This window comes from Aythya ferina (genome assembly GCF_964211825.1).
Source record: "Aythya ferina genome assembly, chromosome: 5".
Classification (NCBI taxonomy): domain Eukaryota; kingdom Metazoa; phylum Chordata; class Aves; order Anseriformes; family Anatidae; genus Aythya; species Aythya ferina.
The window spans coordinates 55,558,477-55,583,993 of record NC_140301.1 but is presented as its reverse complement, the minus strand read 5'-3'; the positions used below and the strand labels follow the sequence as shown (position 1 = coordinate 55,583,993).

Here is a 25,517-nt window from a genome sequence, read left to right as displayed (position 1 = left end):
ACTGCTTGGGACTTTAAAAATGCCACCATGCTTTTTACCACACTTACACCTGTGGAAGGTTAAAAATTCCAGATCTAAACATGTTAATACAAGTACTCTTCATTACAATTCCCCAGCACTATGTTATATACTACCAAGACTTCTGTGGGTGACAGCTGGAAGGAGACTTCATTGCTAAAATACAATAAAGGTCTGGGAGGAAATATTTTTAAGGAAAAAAAAAAAGTTGTTTCAGGCATTAGAATATATAAGAGGTCATTTATTTTTCTATTATACATCACCTTTAGATGGACAAAGAGTTAAGGCAACACAGACATCCAGGAAGCTGGCTAGCCAACATACAAAGAGCTTTAAAAAGAGCAGAAAGGCCAATATGTTCCTATTTACAATATTTTGTGACCCTAACCTAATCATCATGTTTTATTATTTCCTCATTTTATAGCTGTGCTCTTTCAAGAGAGCCAGCAGCCAACATTTCATCTCCACTGGCCAAAGGAGCAGCCAAGTGCCTGCTTCACAGCCAACATCAGTAACTGAGCCATAAGCAGCTAATATGAGGTTGTGAATGCACAAGGTAGCAGCTGATGCCTTTCCACTGGAAAATTAGACTTGAGTTTTAGGCACCTAAGGATTCTCTTTTGACTTTAATTCATGCTGGGACCCAAATATTTGATGAATTTTGGATTTAAATTAGGGCAGCCAGCGGAACTATGCTGATTTATGCCAGCTGAGGAACTGACTGTATTTTAATACTACATTCTCTTGTTTTTGTGCAGGAATAAGAACAGGCAAGAATTCAAGCCTAAAGCAAAATGCCACTGTGCAATTCCAAGGCCAAATAGAAGCATGTGTGCTGAAATCCAAAGCCTCCAATTTAAAAAAAAAAAAAAAAAACACTTGACAGAACAAACACGATTTTCGCAGTGTGGGAGAGTACAGATCTCAGTAGAAGGCCTTCAAGAGGCAGCAAGGGGATTCGCATACATCGAAAGCTGTAATATGGTTTGCTCCCTTACAACGTACACACAATCCTCAGATTTCTTCAGGGGATACCTCTACAAGCAACCAATCCACTTGTAGCTGAGCTGGACAAAATGGTAATGGTTCATTCTCATTACCAGAGAATTGCATATTGTTCTGCAGAAATGCAATTTACTTGCAATACTTTAAGCCCTACTAATGACCAGCAGTCCTGTCCTGCTAACATTGTTCCTGGGAGCATAGCAGAGTGGAACACAAACACTTATTTGCAAAGGAAACTGGGCATCCCAAATTCAAACAAACCACTTTTGCAGTATCCATCTCCTCTACACATGCAACTCAAATGGAGCTTGATACATAAGCTATACAGAATTCCTAAATATGAACAATATTATTTCAAACTTCTGTTAGAACATGAAGTAGACTTCAGAGCAGTTAAGATGCATGTAAAGCATGAAATATGATGCTTTGGTTAACAAAACCATAGTCAACTGGTTTGATAGTATATTCTTATAGGCATGCAAACAGCATTAAGCTTATAGTGCATCTGGAATTCTATGTTAGTCTATATATTGGGAAGAAATAACTAGGTAGGATCAATATGGCAATTTCCCCTTAAAGAGTTTTTTTTTCCAATACACATCTGAAGTGCCAGTCAATACACCTGAGTTGCAAGCTTGTATTCAAGGGCATTCCTTATAAAAGCTTGTTTTCTGACAAATACAAAAGAATTTCTGCTTAAGTGGCTTGCACACAATGCTATAGAATATTTTAACCTGAGCCTACACCAATAGTAAAGAATATTTATTGTTTCACTTTTACCACATACATTGCCTGTTGAGGATTCTCAGTTATGGCACAATGATAAATTGAGGAAAAATAAGTATAGAACAGAAGCTAAGCATGAATAGTTAGAGTAACTAATCCTACGCAGAACACAACTAGTCATCCCAACTCAACAGAAAGGTTGGGAGTAGAAACAAGGGCCTAAGAACAGGAATGACTCATGTGGGCTTAGTGTATACTGCAATAGCATCCTGAAACCAATGGCAATAGCAGAAGCCCAACAAAAGGAGCAAGACTGCTTAGCTAAATATGCCATTACAATGCATGCACAGTTGTTTTATTATACACAGGCCACTAGAAGATTGGTGCTCATCACCTAACAGCGTATGATTACGTTCGTTTCAGAAGCAGATAGAGACAAGCAATGCAGATGTCCACAGATGCTACACTAGCAATGAAAAGCTACGTGCATGGGAAAACTGGACAAACTTTGCCCTCTAACAGATGATGTGCCTGGATAAAGGCAGACTGATATTTTCCCTCACCACATATCAGAGGATAAAGAGATGTTATAACATCTTCCATTTCTTGATTACATACAGCCATAAATGCCAGCTTGTTTTAATTAAAAGGCTAGAACATCAGCATTTAACAGGGTTTATAGACACTGCTCAGAGAACTTCCCTTTACCCTCTTGCAATATGCCACTTGCTACAACATACATTCCCCACAACATGTGACACTTGCATTTCTCTACAGTTCTGTTTGGGATTCCCAGCATATTTTATAAGTTCTACACAAATTAAAATAATGTGGAGATGACAGTGTTCATCTCAGTTACCTAGATATGGGCTTGAATGTACTCCATTTACATCCACAGCACTGCAGTCACTGCCTGAGCAATTTTGTCTAAAATGATTCTTCTAGAGCAGAATAAAAGATAATTTCCTAATGCCTTAAGGAGGTTGTTGCTAGCCTCCAGCTGGGCTGTAAATATTTGCTGTCCATTATATAACATCATTGATCACTATTTCATACTGTAATGGTCTTCATTACATGAGCCTGTTTTCAGGACCCTTACCTCAGGTTTGAGGCATTTATTCCTTTTTTTTTTCCCCTCCTCTCTTCAAATAATGTTTTTCAAGACTTGACAGTGGTAATCAATATAAAGAGTTAATTTTATGGTATAGTTTTGTACTCACACTGTTCAAAAGCAGCTTTGATATAAATAATAGAAGCAGGCAGGGACCACATGAAATAGCTAATTTAATTTGAGTAAAAAATATTAAAGACTATTTCCACAGATTAACTAAAGGCTTTAACATAGGTCTTCTAAAGCTGGTGGATGGTAATGTACTTATTGCACCTTTAGCAAAACAAAACCCAACAGTCTAGTTTCCAACCATCAGGATGCAGTTAGAAGTGTCATCACCACTCAGATGCATTTGGATGTTTTTGAGTGGGTGAACCTCCTTTGGTTACTTTTTCAAAGTTCTTACTAAAAGGCAAACCAAGAATCTCAAGCACTAGTTTGAAATAAGAAAACATGGCATTAAGATCAGCATCAATATTAAGATTAAAAATGAAAGCTGAAGAGCTGGAAGTGACAGTGCTTCCCTGTAAAAGCAAGGGAGCTGACTCCACTGAAAATATAGCCCATGTTACCATTTCTGCAGTGAACAAATAGCATATTTTCACCCAGCACTCTGAAGAAGCTATAAGGAATCAAATCTCAAGGTTTACCTCACACTCTGCCCTTTATCTCAGGCAATTTACCTGGATGCATGCAGTCAGTACAAAACAGAGTGACAAAATACCCAAGCCTGGCAGCCCACAGTTGGACCATCACCCATTAACAGCCAGCAAAGTCTTGCCTACTTCCCTGACCTCAGCCCACACACAGCTGAGAGTTACCCATGACAGTATAATTGTTTCGGGAACCTCTAAGCCCTTAACCTCAATGCTTGTGGCAATGAGATCCAAAAATTAACATCAGGAGTGAGGTAAATCAGTTACCTACCACATAAAGTCAGACTTGCTTATATGTATATAAATATTTGTATATATACCTAGGGATACACTGGTACAGCCTCAGACACAAATTACTGAGAACTCCATGCAATGAAAGGAGGGTAACCACAATGCTGTAGAACATGAGAACAGCCCTGAGATTCCTGTAGCACATCAGCCTCTAATGACACCTTAAAATATGACATTGTAAGCCAAAGGCATTGGTAAAAAGCCCATACTTACTTGTCCATAAACACCCCCTCCAGCTCCTGAGATACAACCACTTCCCTGCAGAGCCCAGGGGGCAGTTGCAGTTATACTCACTGACACCTGCTGAGTTTTTCCCCTGCAACACAAGAGAAGTCATCAGCTGCTGCTTAGAATAGCTCAGACTTACTTTTGCACAAATCCAGCAGAATGAGCTGACCCTGAAGGAGGCAGGGTCTAATCTTATGTTACAAGGCACTCACCATGCAAGTGCCTTTTTTTTTTTTAAACCACATTCCTTCCCACTCCACATTGGAGACTAAGAATTTATTGCATATTTCTGTCACTGTTCTAGATAGTGCTGTTTTTATATTTCAGTATAGTTTTAAATAGCAAAACAAGCAAAATTTAAAAGCATACATCCATCTGAATAACATTAAAAACAAATGTTAAAAACAAGAGCTGACAGGAAATTGTGAGCTAGGATTGCTACTTGGTTCTTTCTGCAACTCACATCAGCGCTCCTTCCTGTCCTTCCTTCTAAATCAGATGCATGTTTACTTAATACATTTATTTCATTTAGCTGTACACTGCTCCTTCCTCTACAAAGCAGATAAAAATCAAGCAGATCATGATCAAAGACTTTAAAGAGATCAGCAGTCAGAAGGACATGGCTATTTTATCCTCCCTTCTCTACCTTCCTCCTAGATGGAAGAGGGGAGGCTTACTGAGGACAAAAGGGAACTGGGACTCTCCAGTTGCTTCTGACCCCTTAATTACAGCAGCAGGGTAGAAATAAACCCTGGCTTTTACCTTTACATCCTTTGATTTCTGACACGGCAAGCCAATCTGAAGAAACATTTTAATAACAAAATTCCTCATCAGAAGGAAAGAGAAGTGTCTGATCTTCCCCTTCTGGTACAGTAGATTGGAGACAAGAATGTGACCTTTCCATTCAACAAAAAAAAAAAAAGTTAGTTTCTTTCAGTTGAAATTGGTAGTGGCTACTTCGTATTACACTCCTGCTCTTTACTTCATAGAAATCACCTCCCAGTCTGAAAGTTCTGCCTGAATGTTACTGTGACTGATGTGTTAAATGCAGTGAGCAACTCATCCTCATAATGAAAAAGAACAAAACCTCAAATTGACTAAAACTACCCCCATAATACTATTAGAAATAACAGGATAAGAAGTTACTTTGGGTTCAAACTGAATTGTTCTACTTAGTTTTGATATAGTTCTGCAAAGCTTTTCTTTGCTATTTTGATCAATTTTTAAATTGAAAACTCCAGTTAAAAAGATGGAAAATCCTTAAGTGTATAAAAATAATCAACTAAACGAAATCACTGAATATACCCTGATTTTGTGACAGTTTGTATTAACTTGGTTAATTTTCCAGCAATTTTTTTTCCTCAAGAAAGAAAATTCACTTTATGTAGCCCTTAACAAAGGGTTATTTACAGATTCTGCTACAACCTGCAGTCACTTTTAATAACCTCTGTTCTGTTCACATAAAAATCTTTAACAGAATAATAAGAAGTCTGGGACAGATCCTCAAGCCGGTATAAACTAAAGAAACTCCTCTGGTAGATTTACACTAGCCTGACATTCCAATGATTCATTTCAGCAGAAGTCATTGCTTGTTATGATTAGTTTAAAATTATATGTATTCTATAGAATAGTATACAATGCTTGTTTTAACAACACAGCTAAAATTATATGGTGTCATTCTTCCAAGTGTACAAAGCCAACCCACGTATATCAGCAAGTACATGGCCTGTTATATACTGGAGATCCAAGCATAAGCAATGACAAGTGAGGGGGCCAACCGTATAACTTGCAGTACAAACATCTATTTCAGGGCCCCCACTATCAATTTAGATCAGAATCGTTTATTTCAATACTTTCTCTCTTCCTCTGTGCAAACTCTCATGTGAGATGCATTTTCAGAGACTAACTTCTAAGAAAAAAATAAATTATTTGGGCATCTTTGTTGACAGTATACTATATGAATAATGGTAAAACTTCACTTCTCATAGGGCCATCCAAGAAATGACCTTTTTGTGCAAGAAAGCAATCCTTCATTTCTCTCTGCAACAGAAGAAAACTTCCCTGAAGAGCTTCCTACTATTCTGCAGGGTGCCTGAAAAGAAGGGGAATTGCTGTTAACCATGCCTTTCAGGCACCATTGTTATCAGCATTCAGTTTTTTTCTTTGCCCATTTTCCCCTCACCTTTTGCTATTTATATTTCCTCAGGCAGAATTTCCTTGCTTTCTAAAATGGAGACCCGCTTGCCTCATAAGAAGATTTTCAGGGGTAGAAAAAGGAATTCAGAGAAAAGTCACCTCAAGTTTGACATGTTAGTTTGACATGAAGACACAGGGGGTTCTTTCTCCTGCATGTCCATACCTTTTACAAGACGTAGGAGCAGGTTGCATATAATTCCCCTCCCTGCCACTAGCTCCCCATGAATGAAGCCTTGAGTCAAATAAAACCCTCACACACACCATATCACAGAACCACAGAATTTCTAGGTTGGAAGAGACCTCAAGATCATCGAGTCCAACCTCCTCCAGAGGTACTAGAAACCTTAGGTTTTGTTGTTAACTCCCACTGTATGCCTACTCTCAATGATAAAATGAAAAATGATTTAATGAAAAATGATTTTTAAAATTAGTCAGAATCTCACTAGTCCTAGTTGTCAGTAGTTAAAACCAAGGCCTGTGCCACCATTATAATTCTTTAGACACAATTTAATTATTCCATTTTAAATTAAGACATTTGATATTGCTTTCATATGAAACATGAAAATGAAACAAAAGTAAAATTCTTAAATTGCCTACAAATCAAACTCAAAACCAAGGATAATGGGATTTAATCTAGATGGAATCTCTGCTCTGTCAACATCAAATGCAGCTGAGTTAGTCTGCTGCAAAGCAACTGTATAGTCTAAAAAGCTAGAAGTCATCCAAGAAAGGATAGATGAGTGCTGAACACATCTTTTCCATGAAAGAAATGCTTCTGCAACCTGAATGACCAATTTCTCTGCCAGTCCAAAAGTAGGCTAGGTGCACTCTGCAGCTAGCATCTGATGTATACCACATTCTCACCTTGGTAACAAGATCAGAAGAGAATATACAAGGGGTGTAATTTTTTCCTCCTTTGTCACATCCCAAGATGTTAAGTACATGTTCTTTTTGAGCAATCCTTATACAAAAGGATAAAATGAATAGCAGTGAACTTCAGTCTATTAAATGTCACCCCAAAATAGGTAATTACCATATGCACATTAAAACGACGCACTCCTTTTCTTACAAGGTTCCCTTTTACTATCTGAAGATATTACTAGACCTTAATTGATACGTCAATGAAATCTCTTCAGGCTGCAATTCAGACATCTAAAACTTCACCTAGCAGCTAATTCTAAACAGTGCTGACAAAACTAGGCCAAAATCAAGCAAAAAAATCACTAAGCACATAGTGCATGTGTTAGAGCTGGAATTGCATACAGAAGTTTGAATTCATGTCTATGCATATGATCTACATGAGTCACTTCTGTTCCTCTGTGGAAAGATTTACTGCATCCTTGTCTATGCCCTTACCTGTAAAATACAGATACATAAAAACATATCTGCATCTTGAAAAAGATCAGAAGAGGGGATGGGTACCATCATAAACATCAGCTGAGCAGTTCAAATCAAGAATTACAGGCAGACTGCTTATAAATCTACTACTTAGATTATTCATTGAGGAGAAGAATGGAAAGGCACACATTTTGGTTGTTTTTGAAGATTTCTGTCCAAATAGCCCAGAACTTCAAACTGATTTAGCTTCATCCTAAAGAAATACTTATCAGGTAGCCTCTTCTCCAAGACTTCCGTCCCCAGCTCTTTCCTAAAACACAGGAAAAGAGAGATAAGCCCTTAGGGAGTTAATAGGGATCATAAGAGTGGCTATATTCATGATAAAAATTGGATATCAAAGTAGACAGTGGAAAGCTCTCCAGGCCAAAGGAGGTTTTTTTTGTTGTTTTTTTTGTTTGTTTGTTTGTTTTTTTAAGTTCAAGATGTCCTAGCTAGTTTCGTTCCTGTATAAATTGACAGAGCTGTTTGTGCTTATACATTATTTAACAAAGTAGAGCATATATACAAAAATACACTGACAGGCTGAACAAACCCGTGCATGCCTGAGATCTACATTAGCTTTCAAATACTCATCTACACCCTTCCAGATGTAAAGCAGCTGCCACTTACCATGAACAAAGGATTTTTTCTAGAGGAGCTGGAGAATCCAAAAAGTTACTTCAAAAGGAAGCAAACATCTGAAAAGCCACATCTACATGTAAATGCTGTAATTAGAAGGTCGTGTCATATCACAAATCAAATCACATAATCTCCAACAAAAACAGAAGTTACATGAAGATTGGCTACCATCTTTCTGACAAGGTTTCCCATATCCTTTCATGCACTCTTTTATGCTCAATACTCAAAAGCTGTTGCTTGTAAAATTTTCCCAAGCCCAGTTTCCTGCTTAGCTAGAAGTTTTCCTTAAATGCCTATGAGGCCTTCTCTGCTCATAGCAAAAAATGTTTCCTTGCTTCCTCATTGCAGATTCCTATGTAGTCAATGTCCACCACAACCCAAAAACTGGTGAAAACTTGGAAGAGGGCATGGCAAAGCTGCAGGTCTCCAAATGCTTTCAGCACAGAAGTGAGCTTTCATGTGCCTATTCCAATGAGACAGTTTCTTCCTCCACCTGAGTCAAAAGACGAGTGTCATCTAGTCTCACATCAGTCCCAGCCCAGTTGGCATGGATGAACCCACACAGGCTCCATGCACAAAGCTACCAGCTCTGACATGAGCTATGGTCCCTGCTCCACAGACCTGCTTTCTGCCAGAGAAGCAGGAAAATACAGGGAACCAGTCTGCTTGTTTGGGTTTTATTTTTCACTCCACAAAGAGCTCAGCACATGGGTATTTGTGTTGAGACAGTCACTGCCACCATGCTAAAGAGACAGAGCTACAGACTAGGATTCCTGGTTTACACCTGCAGCAGAGAGACTCAAGACCAGCACAACACACAACTGAACAGCAGTACACAATTCCTGCACCCAAAGCTTTTTGGGGAGGGTCACCTGAGGGAGGCTCACCTCCCTCCCAGCTTCCAGCCTGCCCCTCTCCAGAGCATGAGCTCCTGGGCCCACACTCCCCTCTGCTGCAGCCTGTGCAAGGGCTGGAAGTCAGCCCCAGACCCACAAATCTCACAAGCACTAATTCCATGCAGTTTCAGTCTTACAGCTGCTCTTCAGCACCCAAGCCACAGCTCAGACTGATTCATCTGTGACACTGCCTTGCCAGCTCCTGCACTGCATTCTGCGTGAGAGCAGCAGTAACAACAACAAGAAGGTCATGGCTGTCACTGTTCAGTACATGTTTTCCATGCTGAAACAGTGTTTGCAGGAGATAGCATAGAAAGAAACGATTCCTTCCTCCAGGATACTGGCAAGGAAAATGGTTCCCTCCACCAGCATGTTAGCAAGGAAGCTTTTTACACAGCAGTGCATCCAGGTTGGAAGTTTTCCTTACATCAGGATGCTGGCCAATCTATCACAGCCCACAAGCATCTTAAAAGAGTCCCGTCCCCCCCCCCCCCCCCAGCAGCACCAGTTATGTCTTTCTACAGTAGCTTCATTAGCCAAGTCAGACTTCAGTAAGGATTTTCAATACATGTATTTTCATCCCCCAGCACCTTCACACAGACCTCTAGGTACATGAGCTATTCTGCCATGAAGTTCAGAGACAGCTAAGAGCACAGGTTTTGTTTTGTGCTTGTGCAGATAGTAATTTCTGGCCAGCTGAAATGGGAATGCATTTATCTGCTTGGAATGTAAAAGGGAAGGCTTCTACCCAGATTGCCACAGCCACGCTGAGGCTGGAACACCAGCACACAAGCATGGGAGGAAACACCTGGCACTCTACTTGGTCATGTGCTGCTGCAGGGAACAAAGTGGTTGAAATAGAAATAAGGCACGGTATTCAACCATCGCTGGAAGACAGTGATCAGATAGAACAATTGAGAATTAGAGCTTATGCTAAGTTTCGGGTATTTGATCACACAACACCCAGTCAACTTACTATGAAAGCTTGCTCAGTGCAGATGTACTCAGGCTATGGCACTGACAGGTTGCATATTCAGATCAGCTTTTTTTTCCTCATCACAACCATAATCTTGAAGCAAGAACATTCTCAATTTTGCTACTAACATGCTACAAGCCACAGGATTCATCAGAAAAACATCCCCCTCACATTGCTCTTCAAATTAAAGAGGACTTGCAAGCGCAGACTCTTACACTCTTCAGACACTGCCTAGCACAACAGGCACAGCTTCCAGTTCATGGGGCATATTTTTTGCAGCATTAAGTGGAAATTACCCTATAATTTTTCCCCCATTTTAGACCCAGAAACAGAAGCTCCCTCATTCCCTTGAAGTCTGCCCACAACTCCAAAAGCTCCACATGCAGATAACTGCACCACCTAAGTGTGCCACACACTACTACTCAGCAGGTTTTATTGGATTAGGGTCACTAACACCTGCATGGCTTTTAAACAGAAGCAGGCTTGGGACATGGGTATGGGGCCATACACATCTAACCATATTAACCGGTGTCTCCTTCTATAGGCCTTGTATGTAGGAATCTGCACCAAGGTTTGCTTTTGACATCAGGAAGAACAGATCACTATGAGTTCAGCAGCATTTCACAGCCATCCTACACAAACAGTTCCTTCCTGCAAGGTGAACATAGACTCCCTGAACAGCAAGTAGCTGGCTCCCTGCAAAGTTAGTTCTCTACGCCCTTCACATTAGTGAAATTGCAGATTTGTTTTCATTATGAGAAATAAACTGATTAGCAGATGGCTATTCATTTCTCCCTCTCTGTCAACCCTAATATAAATGGAACTATTACTTAAATGAACATTCAGAGAGCTCTCAGAAAAATCAGAATTCCTATATATTAAGTGTATTTTTTTATTTTTTACAAATGAAGTAAATTAATCTTTGAAATTCCATATTTACATTTGACTGATTGCCTACAATACAATTAAAATATACTGACCTGCAAGCTTTAAACAGATGACTGAAAATTAGCAAACATTAAACCCACATTAGCTAGGTTTTACACATTGAGCAGATGTTTTTCAGGCTGCACAAGCACCATTAGTTGTCTTTCTTTCGGCTCAGTATCTTTCTCAATGTGATGAGACATATTGATGTGTTAAAGCACAACTCAGGCAAGAAGGTGCCGCTTTCAACCTACCACACCCTTTGGGGCCAACAAACCTGATGCTTTTGTCTAGACTCCTGTCACTGATACACAGCACATCATGGAAAGTGTTTGAAGCATGCAGGAAAAAGACCTCAAGCAGGAGGCACACCAGTGTGCATGGGGAAGCCTGAGCCCACAGCTAGAAGAAGAGGTAAAGATTACCTGTCATCCCAATTATGTCTTTCCATGTTTTCATCTCCCTCTGTTTCTGTCTGCTCTATTTCAACTACAAGCATTTATTTGGGGTTGCCCCTCACTGGCCACTCACAGTAGCCCAAGGACACCTAACCTAAGAGGTGCTTCTCAAGCACAGCATGATATGAAAGCCAAGAGCTCTGGAGGAGACTTAGTGGGCTATATAAAAAACAACAGGATAATACTTCATTTACTCTAAACTGTTGCTCAGGAATTACTGCAAAAGGACACTATCATTACAGTGGTGCACTCCCGTACCTGTTCAACAGATGCTACTTCAGTAACAATGTGATCCAGCATTACCATCTGGTTATACAAAGAAACACCACAGCATTTTAGCATGCTGCTATCAGGCTTTCACATAGCTGGGGATCAAGAAGGCATGTTATCACCCATTCAACAAACTGCCACCAGCAAATACAAATCCAGCAGGAAGTACTACTGCCTGCTGCACTAGTCACCATAGTTCCCTCCTCTCTTGTCCAAATGAGAGTCAGAGCAGCAATACACCAGGCTCCAACACCAATCCAAAATATGAAGTTACTATACTGCAACTGGACCAGACAGGAGACCCAAAGGGCAAAGCACATAGTAAATGAGCATGCTTGCCCCTCATTAGGAATATACTTCTGATTCATAAAGCACTTAAACATATGTGTAAGTCCCCTTGCAGTCAGTAAACCTTACAATGATTTAAGTGTTTTCCTGAGCAACAACTTAAAGAGTAAATAAAGTATTCTCCTGTATTTTTATAGTTGATTTCGGAAGAAAGACCCTTGATTGAAATTACACTGTTCGCATTGTAACTAGTTGGCTCACAGCTTGAATTTCCTGCCATAGAGTTTCCCCAAAGAACACCTGGAAATGATGAAATAGGGATTTGCCTTAATGGCCATTTCCAGGCTTAAGTAAAGGCACCAATTACCTGTTTCCTCTTTGTAGACAATGATAAAATGGTTATCTCAAGTCAGATATCAAATCCCAATATATAGAGCTGAATAATATCTAGATATGTCATCTCAGCCAGATCTTAGGATCTGGAAGGAAGCTGGACATGAAGTCCTCAGGGGCACTGAGGGAACAGAGGACCATAGGTCCCCCTATTTCCATTCTCATTCCCAATATCTTTGATTTTACACTCCAGTTCCCTGGGTCATAATACAATTTCTGTGTTTCAGCTCATAACTCCATTAGTCAAACCTTTTTTAAAAAGTGAGGTTACCTGCTGTCCTCAAGCTGAGTGTTCAGTTCTTACTTTGACTTGAGCTCCAGAGCTCCCCAAGAAGTACAGAAGTAGGAAAGGCACAGGACCTTAATACAACTACCATCCTTTAGGGGACTGTACAAAGCAGACAGACAGGGCTGAGCGAGCTTTGGCCCACTCTGTTGTGCACAACACTTACCCTTAACTACGGAGCACTTGCTCAGAGCCTGGATCAGCTAGCTACAGTAACAGCAGTGCTGGGTGATGGGACCTGGCTCATGGTCCACACTGTAAGGCTTGGTCTGTGTGTGACAGTCTCCAAGGTTACTTCATCACTAGGGATTCTTACAGCCTTCAATTTACATGGCCTCAAAGCTTTAAAAGCTTCCTAGTTATTTTACCCTAGAGAAAGAAAGAGTTAAAGATCTTTTTTAAAAACAGTCTATTGGCTTAACTGTGTGAAACAAATTCAGCCAAACTCAGCCACTTGGTGGAATCCCTAGACTTCTTTAAATGAGCCCCTACAGCAGATAATCTCTTCTTAATCAGTTTGATGCTCTGATAAATCAGCTCCTATTTCCTAGCATGGGGAGAAAAGCAGCAACTGAGTCAATGCTCATTTGAAACAGAACATGCTGATAGGAGCTATTTGAACATGTAAATGCCAGAAAGCCTCTAATTTAGAAACATAGGCATTTCATTTCTATTTCAACTCCATGTTCATCTAATCCTAGGATATTTTGAGGGATTTTGTTAGCCCATGTGCATATCATTCCACTTGCCTGCACTACAAAATTTGCTCAAGTATACAAGAACTTGTTGGACTGAGTAATAGTAATAATCCATCTAATCAGTCAATTCAGCTGCTGGTTGCTTATGGGCATCTTTTATACATTAATTTCAAGATTGAATAAGCAACATCAGAGCAGCTATTTAACAAAAGCATATTCATAAAGCTACCAGCACCAAGTCTAATTTTCAGAAGCTTGTGATCTAGGAGCATGTTTTTAAAGTAAGTTTACCAGCTTTAACCTTTCCATCTGTCACCCAGGAAAAAAAAAAGACACACACCAAAGTCAAGTCAGGGAATTTACTTAATTTATTACTAAATAACACTTCTGATCACTGATTTGTGTATTGAGAAAAAAAGGACACGTGTACACAAACACGTAAATGAAGCATTTACTCTACCTACTCCCTAGTCACAGCTTGCCTTGTTATCAGTGAGTCATACTCAGTAGGTCGCAATTACCCCAGTGAGGTGATGGCAGCACAGGATGTTGAGGTGGCACATGCAATATTTTCTCACAATATTTCTTATCTAAAGATGTTTGAGCAGGGATACCATGTTCTGTCTGATGTTATGTACAGCTATGGGCAGGCTCCCCCATTTCCAGCTGCCTCCACTGGCAGGCAGAGGTAGTGAGCAGCATGGAGCAGTTTAAGGCCTACTCACAGGTCATCACTGCATCCCCATCTGCTTCAATCTGGTGACATGTACCCCTTGCCATGTCACACCAGAGAAATAGGGCAGCCTAATAGTTCATGGCTTGAAGGATGGATGCGAAAGAATCACAGATCAAATTCCCCCAAACTGGGTGGACATTCCCACATAGAACAAGCACACCCTGGTCTGGGTGCCTGGAGGTGGTATGGCATAGCACAACTCCAGACCTCTACATCCAAACTTGTGCCAAAGGCAGCTTCAAACTGTGGCACCATAAACAGATTGGGTCACTTGGGCCACAATTTGGAGATGGCTGGAGATTATACCTCTGTATCACTCCCAAGTGTGCTTCATGAGCAGCTGTGGCTCAACTACAGCAACCAGATCATCACAGAGAGTATATGTCTGCACAGGTGTTGCCACAGCCATAGGTACTAGGGAAGATCAGGTAATTCCTCCAAGACAACAGCACAGCAGTTGGACTATAGGGGAAGTTAGAGTCATTTGCTAAACTCAACACTACAGGTACTGAAAGCAAAGTGTCAAGAAGAGTGGAGATCCCTCTGCCTTTCCAATAGTACTATACAGGAGGAAGGAGGAATATCAACAATAAATCAGGAAGGGGTTCTGTGAAGGCATGGGTGAAGATAAAAGGGACTAAGAAGCAGTAGTATTGAGAGAGAAAACTCTTATATAAGAGCAGCTCTTCCTGAGAAGTTTTGCATGGATTTTAGCTTTTAAGGCTAAGATACTGAATGCAAAGGAAAATGCAAGGATGAAAAATAGGTACACGGCAAAAGAGCTGCAGTGACCATGAATAGCTCTACCTCTGCATGGCAGTAGTTTTTTCTGAAGAGTATCTGGATCACCCTCAGCAAAATGCCATTCAGGAATCAGACTTACATATATAAGCTCTTCAGATGGGGGACATGTTTTCCAAAATACAATCACAGTAAGCACATCAGGCAATGCATGGATCAATAGAAGAGCCACTGGTGATAAGGAAATTCATGTGTGAAACATGACTTTTTTGTTGAACATTTGAATGAAAGGCAAAGGTATGCATGGAAAATTCACTAGTTCAGGTTCAATATCACATGCAGAACCCAAACTTACAAATGAATTTTTCAACTTGGGATTGTTTTACTTTCACCCCTTCTTCTAATTAGAAAAATATAGTAAACAAATCCATAGATTGATTCACAAGAACACTTTTTGTTAACTGCTTATTTACACATGACTAAAGGCATGCTACATCCTTTTTCATCTGTTTAATAGAAATTCACCTTATTTGTCAATACAACTTTTGACTTGTCAGTTTACAAAACAAAGGCCTCTGGACAATGAACTCTTCTGCCTGGCTACAAACTACCTACATGCAACAATTAGACACTTGTAACAGTGAAGCCTTTGATCATTGAAGATACCACTGTTGCATCATGTTATTTGGCATATATAGCATCCAGGTTTCTCAAGAAGGCTTACTAATCACCATAACCCTCATAATATTCCAGTAAGATATGTCTACTGTACCATGTAATACAGACGTAAACAGACTGAGAAGCTAAGTATCTTGCCCTCAGATCCTTTAAATAGCCTGTGGCACATTAAAGTGCTCTTTATATTAATGAAAAAGGAAGTCTGCTTTATAGTTAAGTCACCAGATTGGTACTTGGGAGATCTGAATTCACTCCTTTCCCATACACCTTGTCTTGTGGCTGGCATGCTTCCAAATAGCTTCAGGTTCATCCCTTTTACAAGTGGGAGAAACTAATGACAGGAACAAGATCTAGGACACTCTAGATAAGGACAGAAAGTGTCAAAACACCCCAGCCACACAAAACACAAACAACCTAATGCAGTAGTGTTTTATATTTGAAAGAAGGGGAAAAAAATCCTATCTAAATTGTTAACTGCTTATTTAATTTTAGATAACAAAAGGTAAAGGACATTTTAACCTAAGGAGGCTACACATTACTACCCCCATGAAGATGGGCTTTAAACAAGTCAGCTTATTCCACCATCCCTTTCAAAGCATAAAATGCTTTCTTGGAGCCCCAGTAACACGGGCAAATTAATGCTAATGCACTGTAACTTCATATCATAGCTTACTGCTCATGCCCATCAGCATTGCTTAGGCTACCCTGTGTCCCTTTGTGAATTCTGTTTTATGGAAGCTGAGGCCTCTGGACACACAATACAGCAGAAAACATGGGGCGGGGGGGGAAAATCAACAAGCAAGGTGAATTCCTAACAAGAGATAACGGGGTGATACTGGCTTTGACTTTATAATTCTTTCAGTTGTGTGCTCCAGTAGACTTACTGAAAGATTTGCTTAATAAGAGAATAGCTTTCATATATATGGTCTTCTAATATATCATGTTGATCTCAGCCTTCCTTTGATATGTTCCCAAGGCCACTGCTGTACAATTCATATCACGTATCAGCTGCAACCTTTTCATTCAATCAGCTGTCAAATGCTTACTACACGTTGAAGCCTCTTTCCTCCCATACAGGAGAGCAAAATTTAAGATTAACAGAAAAGACCCCTGGGTCAGACTTAGAAAAAAGATACAGAGAAAATTTGGCTTTTCAAGCTTTCCTCTATAGCTTATGTGTGTTCTTCGACAGCTCTCCCAGTATCAGTAAGTCTGTTCATCTCAAGGGAATTACATTTGATAGCATATTTAGTTCACAGGACCAGCACAGTTACATTAAACAGAGGCTGCTAATAAAACATTATATCTCTCTCCCCCTGGCACTCCATTTGCCATGATGTAAAAGGCAGACACCCCATAGAGAAATTAATCAGAAAGAAGGAGAATGAATCTAAGGAGTGAAAATTAAAGACCCCATGACATCAACATCCATCTACTACATTCAGATGAAACTGTGTCCCAAAAACTCAAGGATGTATTAAGATCCTTCTGAGAGATGGAAGTGTTTATAGAATTCAACATATTAACATCATCAATATAAATTATAGTTTTAAATGAAAGATTTCTCTTCACTCATCACTGAGGCTCCAGAGAATGTAATCTTTTAAGAGGAAAGCACACCTACTCTGCCCTGTAAAGTGATGAAAAAGACTTAAAACAAGATCTGGTAGAGGTAGTGTCAGTCTAACATCAGTAAAGCTGTGCTGTTTTACCTCCACTGAGGATACATCCTAAGAATCTACATTTCTTCCACAAAGGAAAATGTGGAAGAGGTGCTCATGTTCAAATAAAGAGACATAATTGGGTGTCCCCAAATCCCAATACTTCCCTTGTTGATCTAAGTGCTCTCAGATCTTTCCACAGCACCAGAAGCACACTCAAAGACACTTCCATTTAGCCCAAATTCCCTCCTCAACCTCATTTTCTATGGGGGAAACAGCAACCTGTTGTAATTAAGACTTTCTTGGGAACATATGAGCAGAAAATCATTATGTCAGTATTCCTTCCCTGTCAAGGTTAAGCTTCTTGTTAATAGGAGAACTCCAAAGAGCCAGCTATCTCAGGGTAATAAGACTAACCTAAGTGGAACATTGCAGCCAGAGTAGCCTGATAGGTAACATCCTTGGAAATAAGAGGCTGAGGAAAAGTTCAATTTTCCATAAATAGTATATAGAGGTAGAACATGCCATTGGCTCAGCACAGCTAGTAAAAGTTCCAGGTCTTTAACCTGGAATAACCAGGTCTTTTATCAGGAATATCAAATTTGTAAGTAGCATTTCACACACTCCTTCACTGACTTGGGTTTTTAGGAGTCTTGTTATCCTTTCACCCACCCAACATCTCCTCTCCACCACCCCCAAAATAATTCAAAGCACTTCAGTGTCACCCAAGTTAAAAAAAAAAAAAAAAAAAAGCAGAAATTGAGGGACCCAAGACCTTTAAAACAAGGGAAAACTATTTTCCACTCATTTTTGTCACAGTATTTTATTTGTCTAATAGAGCAGCAGCAGTAGAATGACCTTCAGTCAGCTGAAATCATGTCCAAATTCAGCTAAAAAAATGTTCCCCGGATCAGGGAAGTAAGAAGAGCTAAAGAAAAAAGTATCAGCTCTTCCAGCTGTAGGATCTCCTTATCAGAAGCTTCCCTATGATTAACAACTAGAACAGTTGCAGGGTACTAATTTTCCATTTATTACCTACCTAGAAGAGTGGTTCCCAAAGCCAATGCACCTGGAATCCTCAAAGCTTCAAGAGGCCTACTCCACAAATTCCACATCATCCCTTCTATTGAAGACACTCAAAAGTAAGATGTTATTTATATTGCTTAATACAATTTCTCAGGCACACAACAGCCCATAAATCTCTAGTCTAACAGTTCTGCAGCTACTCATCTTGGGTTTCTGCCACAGTTAACCCTTCACAAGATTAACTACCACAACTGAGGATACCTGGTGTTAACAGCATCACAAGTATCAAATCTGAGTACAGATGTAGCAAAACAAGGACCAACGAGCAAGAAGTGAATAAGGACTGACTGTTTAGTAGGGAGAAGACTAAAGCACAGAAAGAGAGAATAAAGAAACAAAAAACCTATGAGGTATGTTAGTTGTGCAGCAAACACTGCCTGAGAGTGCTTCTGATCTGCCTCATGCTCAATCACTCAGCCTGAAGCAAGGCTCTAAAGCAGCATGCTGAACCTGCTTCTGCAGTCAGGGAGACTAGAGTTGCTTTCACTTACCAATGAGGAAGACCCAAGACAGAGAGATTAAAGCATGTATATATGCTTTATATATAAATATTTTTGTTATACACACATATATATAAATTATAACTGTCAGTGTCCTTTCCAGTCCCGATGACTAACACCCCCCAATTACAGTTGAATTTCTTCTAGTTGCCAGCATAAAATAAAAGTCTTTGTAGGGGGGGAACAGGAGCAGAAAGAACCTTAAGTGTCACCCCTACACAGTGTAGGATGCAGAATAAACACAGTATTCAATAGGCAGACTGAAGAAGTTAAGTTGCATCACTTCGGGTGTTTGCAGGTGTATAAGGATGAATTGAGTGTGCAGTGCTAGGACCCTATTTTAAATTTAAGCTCAACTCTTCTAGACACACATAGAAGACTTAAGTCACCTTAACATAGACTGCAAAAGATCCACAGAACAAGTGTAAAGCTACTTCAACTTTCAAACACCAAAGATTATTCTTATCTGGGCAGCTCTGGGTCACAGATCAGAACTATTAAGCCAGTATTAATGGAGGATGAGGCCGACATTACAGGCTCTTACTAGACATTCGCATACTTTGTGCATCACAAAAGATAGATAGAAAATATCAATTTTAGCTAGAGATTACTTTCAAAACACAATTTATGCAGAGTGAAATAAAAAAAAAAAAAAAAGAAAGCTCCTTACCTCATACTCTGGCAGAACAAGTTAGAGGAGTGTGATGGTGCAGCCTCCTCCATAGGAAGGGTGGTATCATGGAGCTCTGTGAGGGTGGTGAGGGTCCCCCTGACTGTTTAAAATCCCTGTCTGTATCCACACCCCAGTACAAATCAGCCATGGCAGAGACTGCAAACAAACAAACAAGACAGAGCTCCCATTAGCTGTTACCAGCACAAGCCCAACTCCTTGTCAGGAACATCTGTGGCACAGTCTGGCCTAGTTAAAGAAGACACGCACACCAAGTGCTGCCACTAAAGCACCAGAGGAACAAAGAGCAGCAGGCAGTTACTTCACTACAAAATACAAGCCTGCGTTCCTGACTTTGTCACACAAGAAAGGTTGACCTGTTTCCTTTATCTCCAACAACTGAGCAGTAGACCTAGTTCTGTGTTTTTAGAGAAACACCTCAGAGCCTCTCAGATAAGGAGCCCCCTGCCTGGAGTTACCAAGAAGCCCAGCAGCTGACCAAGCAGCCTCCCATTATTTCAGCTCTGGTAACAGAGTGCTACCGTCACTTCGTTTATCAAATTTCACTAGACCACTTGTTTACAGATCAGACACTTGATGGTAACAATTCCTCTCCCAGTATTACACCAACACCATTAACAGAACAACACCAAACCACATCAGAGCATCATGGCTATGTCTGATTCTGCCCCAGTACGTAGTTATGGGTGCTGAAATTATCTTGGGCTTTGGCTCTCAATGTTTCCCTGTAGTAACATTTTTGATACCAAGATACCATGCTCCACCACTGCAGTGATAGCAAAGCCCTATCCTGGTTAGGTGATATGCAAGAACATGTACAAAGAGAGCGGTAAAGTAATATCACTTAATAAAGTCATTTATGCTGCACCTTCTTCTGGGAGTTCAGAAACGTCCAAATATATCCTATAAAGCTTCTGGTGCTGTTCTTGTTAGAAATAGGAGGGGAAGGGGCAAGAACATTTGTAACTAATGTTCCTGACAGATGAAGTCAAGATAGCTATCTACACTTAAGTGTTCTTTGTAGGATATTTTATTTGCCTGGTAAAACAGTTAGGTGGACTAGATCTTAGTACTGATCAGCACTGTACATGCAAACACTCTGCAAAATATTAACTAAGTGAAATAAAATGAGTTGGAATTTGCCACATATTTCTGACTGTCTGATGCCAGAGTTTAAGTTAACATTCACTGGCTTACTCTGGCCATTTCCCTTTGTTATTTTCCACTACAGCCTTACAAAACAAAAAGCATTATTTCATTAATATGTTTGATTTTATAATTTCTTCCCTTCTTCGGATACCAGAATAAAAATAGTAGGAGGAGTGCTATACCTTATACCTTTTAAAAAATAGGTCTAGCCCCATAGGCACTGGAGGAATAGAAATGTAAAGTTTTTTTGCCTTTGGCACATGAAACAGTTCCCTATTACAGCAGGCAAACCATAATTAAGATAACAGCTTGTACAGGGGAAGTTATTCATATAAATACATTAGACATAGTTCAAGGGTAAATTCACACTCAAGGGTTAATAAACTGCCCAGGGTTGAGGCCCAAGTGAAATGTCAGGGTTTCTAAAGTTGTGAGGAAGACTTGTTCTAGCTTTCAACACTAGCAAATAAAACACCTTATTTTAACAAGTTCACCAAGCAAAGCAATGCAATTTTGTTGCTATCACAGTTTTCTGCCTGAATGTGCATCTGTGCATATAATAAAGTGAATCATTTTGTCCATATCAGTTTTCTCCAGGAATATGACAAAAACAATTCTAAGAATATTACTGAATTCCCACCCGAGGCAAGTTTAGCAGTATTCAAGTTTGCTAGTTTTACACTGACAGGATGAGTATCCTTTTCTCAGAAGCACATATTTGTTCTGTAAATAATATTTCCACATTTGTTTCAAGATATTTGGACAGGTCCAGGCAGCATTAGACTGGTAGCTCTGGGATGTAGACTGTTTTCCAATATCCAGAGTGAAGAACAAGGAGCCAAGTCCGCTATCTACTAGTTTCACTCACTTGCATGCCTTGGCTTTCCCCCTGTTTACCCTCAGTAGCATTCTTCTGATATTAATAGCTTGCTTTAATGTTTGTGAAATATACGTCTTGCTAAGAACAGTGCACCTAAACACAAATACCAATAATTTCTCTTCACAGCAGGATGCTCAGCTCTGAAACCAAAGTATTTTGGTGTGCCATACTAACATGGGAAAATGCTTTTTACATTGCTATGAGAAAAAGAGAACTCTGGTAGGAAACACACACATCAGCACTTTCTTCTCCCTATAGCACAATGCAGCCTTTGATGTAACAACAAATAAGAACAGGTGTATTTTGTAAACAAGTTTCTACATCAACTTCCAAGATTACCATGCGAAGTGATTAAAAGACTCATCAGCTTCCTTACTGTAAGGAGTAACATAAATACTTTTTCTTCCCCCCCCCCCGAGAAATTAGGTTGATCAATTAGGCTTATTGCAGAAAAACTTGAATTAGTCTGATTAGTCTCAGTTACTTAAATTCAGAAGCAGATGCCTTGCTTTGCAATACTGGTGATTAAAGGCTGCATTCGCAAAAAAAAAGAAAAAAAAGGGATTATGCACACTTAAGACAATACCCACCATTTTCAGCCCTCCCCCCACAGCAGATGGATGGTACAATTAGTGTCTTTAAAAAATTCTCAGTAGAACTCCTCCAAAGCTGAGATGTGGCTGCACTCACTTCTAGAGACAAAAGGTGTGTGTGAGCCAAGACTATTTCAAATGTTCTCATCTGATCACACAGGTGAAGAAAAACATTCAATCCATTTATACAAGGTGTGAGTCAAAATACAGCGCTTGTGCATTCCCCATATAGCCACCCATATGGCTACTAGGAGAATCAAAACAACAAAGCAGGCAAGGAAAGAAATAAAACTCACATCTCACCCTCCTAATGCTCCAGCCAGCACAAGCAAGTGAGAAATCAAACTCAGAGGCACAAAATGGCTCATTATCCACCCCAGAAGGCACTAGGCTGCCAACACTACTCTTTATCAAGTCCTTAACAGGTGTAAAATTAGCACTCGTTATTAAAGACAATGGAGTTACATGTATTGCCAGCAGCTGAAGAAATGTGCTGGAATTGTTTTCACCTCAAGTTAATTCGCTACCATTCAATAATGTGCATGAAGCCCGTAAATTAGGGAAGAGCTTTCTGAAGCATGGAAGTCAAGCCAGTGTGTGTGCACCCTTTCTAAACAGGTGCTTTCCTCAGTGAGGGCCTAAGGACCAAATCCTGCTTTCATCAATACCGATTTAAGTTCAGGCAAACCAAATTTACTTGAGTATACTCTCTCTTGATCTGCTCCAGTGTAATCTGTGGTCAGAATCTGTAAGAAATTTTCACAAGCAAATTCCACAACAGGGCAATTTTCAGCTTGTCTAACCCCACTGAACACAGATCAAGCGGCCACACCAATATCCTCTCTCTCCTCAACTGCTTACAATTCATTCCTGGAAGCAGAGAAAGGAGTTATTTACTGAGGGAGGCAAAACCCCATTTCAGATGTGTCTCATTACAGGAGATGACCCCAGGTTTAGGACGAGAAGTCCCTGAATCACTCAGGAGGGCGTAGCTTCCTTGCGTCTTTTCCTGTTTTAATACCCTGCTCGGCTTTGAAAGCAAATTATATAGATTCATGCTGCACATAGGAACTCTTCTGACTGCTGAGCCATTTTTATTCAATAGCAATGTCTCCCCCTTATCCCCAGTAACTTGGAGGAGCTTTGGCCAACATCAAACAAATCTGACAAAGGGCAGAAATCTCAGTGATAATTACATTCCCACAGGGTTTCATGAAAACTGGCTGCAAGATAGAGGAGGAAATTAACTCCTCCATGAAGGGGAGTGCGGACACAAGCCAGGCATCACACAGTCCCCGTGGCAGCCATCGGCCAAGCAGCCAGCGCGCAAATTGCCCTACACGAGCTGCAGCACACGCTGCCTTTTGTCTGCTGGGGTTGTCACGGGGAGCGTGTCAGGAGCTTGACTTCAGTAGGAATGGATGGAGGGGAAGAGCTCTTAAGTCCATAAAAAAAAACACGCTTTGTTTCTGCTGTCAGATACAACGCTCAGCCTGAAGCCCAAACCGTGGGGCAATGCTCTCTTTTATTAATATATTCTATTACTGGTGTGTGTGGGAATGGTCTGAGGGAGCACAGCAAACTCAGAGATAGTCACTAACAGCCGCAGGTTCTCTCCTGTTAGAGTTGTTCTGCAATTTTCCTATCGTCATTTTATGATGCAGTCAGAACATGTCTGAAACACCCAATATAAAAAGCAAACTGTTGCTGTATTTCTATTGAAAGGCCTCTGGACAAGTTCAAGTTTGGACAGCATTTAAAAAAAGCCTGTTTGCTAAGGCATGAAAACATGTTACTGCTGTCCTTGGTTCATTGCATATCTTAGAAAAGGCAAAAATCTACTTAAAGCAAATAAAAAGAGTAATTTGTCTTTATGCAAAGCAAATCTCCAGCTCTGGCTGGGCTTCTAGGTGCAATGAGTCCAAAGCTGAGTCCTTCCACATGGCCATCGCTCCCCTTTCTGCATGCAGAAAAGCTGCAACAAAGACTACAGCCTTTTCACTCCTTGTTCCATGCAGACAGCGGAATCTGTTTTTTCTTCCTGGGTCTCACAACTCTGGGCAGCAGGAGTGATTGCAGTCTGATGTGTGTTAATGCTAAAAAAAAACAAAACCACACATCTTGACACTAAGCAGTTTAAAACTTAAGGTGCAAGTACAGCAACTGCAGTGCAAGAAGGACAAAAAAGCAAGGGGTCCCGGGTGACTTGCAGTGCCCTGCCATCCTGGCACTGAAATCTGTGACATTGCTAAACCTGGGCCATGTCAGACTGGGAACCAGGCGGAGAACTTGAATCATTGGTCACTACCAATGCCTCTGCAAACCTGTGGGGTTTCTCAGTGAGGCACAGACCCCCACCCCAGCCTACACCCATGCACTCCAGAAACAAAAATCGGCAACAGGTCTCAGATGAGTACGTGCCAATGCTCTGCAATCTGGCAAAACACTTCAGTAATTCACTCTGGTACAATGATAGCACAACAAAGGGGAGTCTTATGCAATACATTTGTAAATACATTGCCACGCTGGCTTTGCTGAAGCATTGCCACATTGTGAACTTAAATACAAATAACAGGACTACTGTCTGCGCAGCTTGTTGCTGTGGGAAATTACAGCTAAATCTCCCCTTGCAAAGTGTGGGGAGCTCAGTGTAAATAGCAACACAGTGGGAGCCACTTGAAATGCATGCAACAACTTGCGTGGGTCCTAGAGCGCCGGCAGCAGCCCGGCATGTTCTCAGTTACCGTCGGCTGGAAAATCATTAACTAGCTGTGTCTGTACAAGGGGCAGAGAGAGGCTTTTGCCAGAGAAGGGAAGGCAGGGCGTTAGCATTTCCAACGGCTCCCAGTTAGTTTGCATATGGTGCTGTCAGGCTGCTGTGCTCGTTTCCAACCTGATTATTAACACTGCTAACGGGGAAGGGCCTCGGAGGGCAAGGACTGCACAGCTGCATGCCTGGTGCATACAGAGCGGAAATTCCTGGCTAAATTACCAACATATACAAACCTATCTATTATATTAGCTGATCTTATAGCATCACTGACTCAAATGTCTCAACCATACCATGAGAACTGCAGGTAAGGGTGAACATTTTACATGTATGAAGCTTTCAGACCTGCATTTACAAATTACACACCAGAAAGGGGATGGATCTTCAGTCTCCATGCTGAACTAGTCAGTATGCTGTCAGTACATGTGGTACTCCCTCCTGACAGAGTTAATCGGAACAGCTTCCCTAGTTTCTGATTTGAAGAAGTTCAGTAAGATACATTGGTGAAGTTTAATGTTTCCATGCTGTTTCAGAACATGGTTTGTGTTGGATTGGTTATCAAGGACAACACCATCAAACAACCTCAACATCCA

General features: G+C 40.5%; 1 protein-coding gene across 6 annotated transcripts in view; it reads right to left on the bottom strand.

Moving 5' to 3' along the window:
• The window catches only part of LOC311437968 (uncharacterized protein), a 223,715-nt gene extending 201,166 nt beyond the window's left edge, over positions 1-22,549 (bottom strand). For 2 of the 6 annotated variants that reach the window (XR_014693862.1, XR_014693863.1), the window contains exons 1-2: positions 22,451-22,546; positions 19,512-19,670 (exon numbers count right to left, since the gene is read on the bottom strand). The gene's annotated coding sequence lies outside the window, so the exon portion shown is untranslated. Of the gene's footprint in view, positions 1-5,601; positions 6,128-7,291; positions 7,880-18,294; positions 18,391-19,511; positions 19,671-22,450 lie in introns of those variants that run through there. The other 4 variants (XR_014693865.1, XR_014693866.1, XR_014693864.1 and 1 more) reach the window with 4 other exon arrangements.
• Between the last annotated feature and the right edge of the window lie 2,968 nt (positions 22,550-25,517).